General features: G+C 42.2%; 1 long non-coding RNA gene across 1 annotated transcript in view; it reads right to left on the reverse strand.

Annotated features, from left to right (window-relative positions):
* The window catches only part of LOC145656192 (uncharacterized), a 10,180-nt gene extending 4,953 nt beyond the window's left edge, over positions 1-5,227 (reverse strand). The window contains exons 1-2 of the long non-coding RNA XR_014121878.1: positions 5,083-5,227; positions 4,550-4,925 (exon numbers count right to left, since the gene is read on the reverse strand). This is a non-coding gene — a long non-coding RNA (uncharacterized LOC145656192). The remainder of the gene's footprint in view (positions 1-4,549; positions 4,926-5,082) is intronic.
* Between the last annotated feature and the right edge of the window lie 1,097 nt (positions 5,228-6,324).

The following is a 6,324-nucleotide window of genomic DNA, read 5'->3' on the forward strand; positions in this document are numbered from 1 at the left end:
GAATTATTTCAGTTGGTCCCACTGTTCCTGTCTGTTGTTGTGTATGGCCCCAGATCTCTGGTGTCCTTTCTAACCTCTTCTTTCTCTCAGCCTTTTGAATAGTGATATTTACACTCTGATCCTTTCACCTGTCATGGCTGTTATGTGATCACAGTTAGATTTGTGATAGGAAATTATAATCCAGCCCCCTTTATCCCCTCATCTATTTGGGATTTGTTTTAGGGGGTTTAATGGAGCTTCAAACCTCAAAATGGTCGACAATTTTTAGATGCCTGCATGGTCACAGTGGGATAACGCTCTAATGGACAAACAGACGTACAGAGTTAGAGACAGATGTGTCTCTCCCTCTCTCTCTCCCCCCTCACTTTCCATCAAACACAAGTGTGATCACTCTTTCATTAAGCAGAATTCATTCCTTGGCCGAGCCATCAGAGGATTACAAAGGACAGCCACTGGAAACATAAACACAGAGGATTACAAAGGACAGCCACTGGAAACATAAACTCAGAGGATTATAAAGGACAGCCACTGGAAACATAAACTCAGAGGATTATAAAGGACAGCCACTGGAAACATAAACACAGAGGATCACAAAGGACAGCCACTGGAAACATAAACTCAGAGGATTATAAAGGACAGCCACTGGAAACATAAACACAGAGGATTACAAAGGACAGCCACTGGAAACATAAACACAGAGGATTATAAAGGACAGCCACTGGAAACATAAACACAGAGGATTACAAAGGACAGCCACTGGAAACATAAACACAGAGGATCACAAAGGACAGCCACTGGAAACATAAACACAGAGGATTATAAAGGACAGCCACTGGAAAGAAAATATGTGATAATACAGATTATAAGAGAGAAGGAGACAGACAAAGAAAGAGATTGAGATAGACAGATACACACAGAGACACACAGAGAGAGAGAGAGAGAGAGAGAGAGAGAGAGAGAGAGAGAGAGAGAGAGAGAAACAGAGAGGCTCTGTCTGACGATATGGGGATCTCTGTCTGTCTTAAGCATAAATCTAGAGTTTCTCCTGATGACTGCCTGTACGCCTTATGCATGATAATAAAACATATTTGGAGAGACGTATGAATAGCTCCACAGAATATATAGCTTCACAGACTATATCACCAGATTAGGGTTAGGGTTACCCCAACACACAGCAGAAACTAAACAGTACTATAGCTAATTTTAAATGTACACTTAGAGCAGCAGAGAGAATGCTATATGAGTGAGAACATTGCTGAAGCATCAAAGTGCTTAGACTGGCTGAACTGAGGACAGATCTGTAAGTACAGTACCATTTACACGGGACAAAGCTCCAGGCTAAAACCATGTGACTTCAAGTGTTGACTGGCTCTAAAATGGCATCCAGCCTCTCTGCTCATGTACACTAAAAGTCCCTGCATCAGTCAGGAACTCCAAATCAGCACTGCTGTTTGCCGAGAGGCTCGATGCCAGGCCACAGCGCAGGCTGCTAAATTAGCAGCGAGTGGGGGCTGGGCCAAAACTATTAGCACTGCTTCACATGACGTAGCACAGCTACAATGCTCAGCTTGCTGGCTCCACAGCTGTCAGGGTCACCAGAGGGTCCTCACACTAACGCCATGTTCTGGAGAGACGTTATTCTTCCTCTATGAGCTTACTGATGGATGGTGTAATGAGTCTCTACTGAACTGGAGTCTGAGTGCAGTCCATCATATCATAACCCTTACATAGCCAGTGACCTCAGGGTCAGGTCAGGGCCAGGCTCTGGACAGCATTGTGATAACCCATGTACTATGACCACTAAATCACCAGACCAAACCTCCAGATCACCAAACCACCAGACCATCAAACCACCAGACCACCAAATCATCAAATCACCAAACCCCCAGACCACAAACTACCAGATCACTAAACCACCAAACCACAAAATCACCAAACCACCAGACCACAAAAACACCAGATCAATAAACCACCAGCCCACCAAAGCAACAGATCACCAAACCACCAGAGCACTGGACCACCAGATCACCAGACCAACAGATCACCAGATGGCATGAATAAAATAAATGAGACAGAGACAGAGGGATATATACCTCTATTATGACCATCCATTCTCCTACTATGGAATAATAATCTTTATCCTATTATTATATTTTATTGTTTTTTTACTGATTTGGTTTTATTTAGTTTATTAAAATTTATTGTCACTTTTAAATTTTTATTTTTATTTTTTATTTTTTTTTTACTATTTTGTTACTTAAAAAAATTGGCATGTTCAGCCTCAAACTATGTGCTTTATTTATTTTATTTATTAGGAAGATAAATAAGCTAATAGAATACTATTAAATATTATTACATTTATTAAATTAATACAATTTTATATTATTTATTAAATTAATAACTAAAAATGTTTTATTACACATTCTTGTAATTATCTCTGATTTATTTCATTCTATCATTTCTGCAGAGCATTAATCTACTTAACATTATAATTATTTTCATGATAATTGGTTTAATGATGTTTTGGCAAAACTGTAACAGAATATGTTCATGCTAATACTGCTTACTGAATTTAAATAAATTCAATAGAGATAGAAGGAAAAAAGAGAGTGCAGGGGGAGAGGAGAAAGCATCAAGTGCTTGAGGAAAGTGCTTTCACAGGAAACTCTACAGCTGGGCATCCAGTGGCGTTGCTGAGGTAGCCAGAGAAGTGTCCAGAACAGTGCTGATCTGGGAGCTATCCATGCGAGAGAAAAGGAAGGAGTGAACCAGAGAGGGATGGAGGAAATCTGTGGAAAGGCATGAGAGCAATAAACACACCATGCATCTGACAGTCAGTGAGACAACACTGTACTCTCAAAGAGCAGGTTGCACACATATCAAAGGGGATATTGCAGGTAACTCATGATCAGTTATCTGTAGGATGACCTCAGCATTATGGGAAACTTAACTGTGAGGCTGACAAAAGAAAGACCCCAAAACTAAGACCAGAAGACATGCTAGGCAGTGTCACCAACAAACGCTGCCGTGTCTGCCAAATTCTAACGCTAAAACACTAAAGTATAACTGTAAAACAAACAAAACACCTAACTCTAAACTCAAACTCTAATGCAAACTCAAAAGCTAACCTTAATCCTAAACCAAACTCTAACCTTAACCCTAACTTTAACTCTAACTCTAATCCTAACATTAACCTTAACTTTACCTCTAACTCTAACTCTAACCCTAACTGTAACTGTAACCCAATCCCGAACGCTAACCCTAACCCCAACACTCTAACTCTAACTCCAACCTCTAACTCTAACTCCAACCTTAACCAACCCTAAACCTAGGCCTAAATCTAATCTTAACCCTAACTCTAACTCTACCTCTAAGCCTAAGATTAACCTTAACTCTAACCCTAACCCTAACATTAACTCTAACCCTAACACTAACTCTAACCTTAACCATAAACCTAACCCTATACCGACCGCTAACCCTAACCCTAACACTCTAACTCTAACTCCAACCTTAACCCTAACCCTAACCCTACCACTAACCTTAACCCTAACTCTATCCCTAACTTTAACTCTAAACTTAATCCTAACTTTAACCCTAACCCTAACTCTAACTCTACACCTAACCCTACCTTAACATTAACCCTAACTCTAACTTTAACGCAAACTATAATATTAAGGCTAACTCTAAATCTAACCTTAACCCTAATTATAACTCTAATCTTAACCAAACCTTAACCTTTCTAACTCTAACTCTAACTCTAACCCTAATCGTAACATTAACTCTAACCCTAACCCTACCACTAACCTTAACCCTAGCTTTAACCCTAACCCTAACTCTAACCCTAAACCCAACACTCTAACTCTAACCCTAACTCTAAAATTATGTCTAACTCTATCCCTAACTCTAAATCTAAATCTAAACTTAACCCTAACCCTAACTCCAAGCTTAACCGTAACCCTAACCCCAACTCTAACCCTAACTCTAACTGTAACCTTAACCCTAAACTTACCACTAACCTTAACCCTAACCCTAACCCACTCTAACTCTACCTCTAACTTTAACTCTAATCCTAACAATAACCATAACTATAACTCTAACCTTAACCTTAACTATAACCCTAACTCTAACTGTAACCTTAACTCTAACCCTAACACTCTAACTCTACCTCTAACTCTAAAACATTGAGTTCTCCAGCATACCATCCTGTCCTGAAGCATAAACCTGCATCCCTATGTCCTCTACAGTTTATTCTAGTATATGACTGTGGCCATATACAGATAAAGTTAAATAACTGTTGGGGTTACAATGTGGTTTACAATGTGTGAGTTTAGAGTATGTATTTCAGTGTGAGTTTGGTTTACACCGTCAGACTGTCTCATGACTTGGCACTCAGATACTCCAAGGATGCACACACACACACACACACACACACACACACACACACACATGCATGCACATCCACACACACACACACACACACACACACACACACACACACACACACACACACACACACGCGCGCACACATGCACAGAGCTTTATGACCTACTTGTGACGACTCAGTGGCTTTTCAGCGTTGTAATGTGGGTTGACTCCAGCCTTGTACATGTTGTATCTATAAGGGTTTCCATAGAAAGTTCCTTTGCTGTCCACTAAAGTTAGTAACAACCCCAGCAGCACAAGGACAGGTACCAGTGATGACTCCATCCTTCAGTTGGCTGGGTGAAGGTTGGCGTAGAGCAGCAGGAGGGGAGAAACAGAGGTATGAGTGGGGAGAACCAGGCAGCAGGAGGAGAATGACAGTTTGTTTTTCCTGTAAAGTCCTGCAGCGTCTCAGTGACGTTGGTCAGTTGCTGGCAGAGGAGAACTTCTCCAGTCCAAACATTTGCAGCTATCAGTTCCTCCTGCTCCTGACCAATGGCCTCCTGCAACACAGAACATGGTGAGAGACAAGAAAAGTGAGAGAAAGAGTGAGAGAAAGAGAGAGAGAAAGAGAGGGAGAGTGGCAGAGAGAGATGAAGAAATACAGAAAGAAGTGATACAGGTAGAGAAGAATGTAATAAAATAAATGCAGGTACATACGCTGGAGCTGCAGAGTAGTGGTGCTCTCTCTCTCTCTCTCTCTCTCTCTCTGTCGGTGTGTGTGAGGGAGTGTGTGAGTAGTGACGCTATGGGTCCAGTCTCTCTCTCTCTCTCCTCTCTGTCGTGTGTGTGTGTGTGTGTGTGTGTGTGTGTGTGTGTGTGTTCTCAGACTAACCCAGCAGTCTGCCAGAGTCTCCCCCAGTAGAGGCCGTCTGCCAGTTGGGAGGATTTGCATAGCCCCTCCCTCTAAAGCCAACAGCTTGAAATGCAGGCCAACGTTACAGAGCCAGGACAGGGGACACGGCCCGCCCCCTTCCTCTCTTTCACTCACTTATTTTTCTCTTTTTCTTTCTGTCACTCCAAGACTGAGAAAACAATGGCTACAAATATCTTTTAAGAATGAACAACACCCTGCTGCTTAACACACACACACCACTTACACACACACACACATCCATATTTATACCCTTATTACATTTAAACCCTTATTAAACCCATACTCATACCTCTGAGTATTATTTTGGGGTTGTTCATTCTCTTTTTTCAATGCTAACACTAATGCTAATCCCAGCAACTGCTGTGAGACTGCAGTGAGACTGCTGTGAGACTGCAGTGAGAACGCTGTGAGACTGCTGTGAGAATGCTGTGAGAATGCAGTGAGACTGCTGTGAGACCGCAGTGAGACTGCAGTGAGAACGCTGTGAGACTGCTGTGAGACTGCAGTGAGAATGCTGTGAGAATGCAGTGAGAATGCTGTGAGACTGCAGTGAGAATGCTGTGAGACTGCTGTGAGAATGCAGTGAGAATGCTGTGAGACTGCTGTGAGACTGCAGTGAGAATGCTGTGAGACAGGGCCAAGGTTACAAATCCTGCAATAAGCAGCTTTCACGTGCAAGCTAGTTCTTCTCACTGTTCTCCTCACTGTTCTCACTGCTCTAATCACTGTTCTCCTCACTGGTCTCCTCACTGGTCTCCTCACTGTTCTCCTCACTGTTCTCACTGCTCTAATCACTGTTCTCCTCACTGTTCTTCTCACTGTTCTCCTCACTGTTCTCACTGCTCTAATCACTGTTCTCCTCACAGTTCTTCTCACTGTTCTCCTCACTGTTCTCACTGCTCTAATCACTGTTCTCCTCACTGGTCTCCTCACTGGTCTCCTCACTGTTCTCCTCACTGTTCTCACTGCTCTAATCACTGTTCTTCTCACTGTTCTCCTCACTGGTCTCCTCACTGTTCTAATCA

The sequence above is a fragment of the Electrophorus electricus genome, unplaced genomic scaffold, assembly GCF_041902795.1.
Source record: "Electrophorus electricus isolate QZ-2024a unplaced genomic scaffold, ASM4190279v1 Scaffold56, whole genome shotgun sequence".
Classification (NCBI taxonomy): domain Eukaryota; kingdom Metazoa; phylum Chordata; class Actinopteri; order Gymnotiformes; family Gymnotidae; genus Electrophorus; species Electrophorus electricus.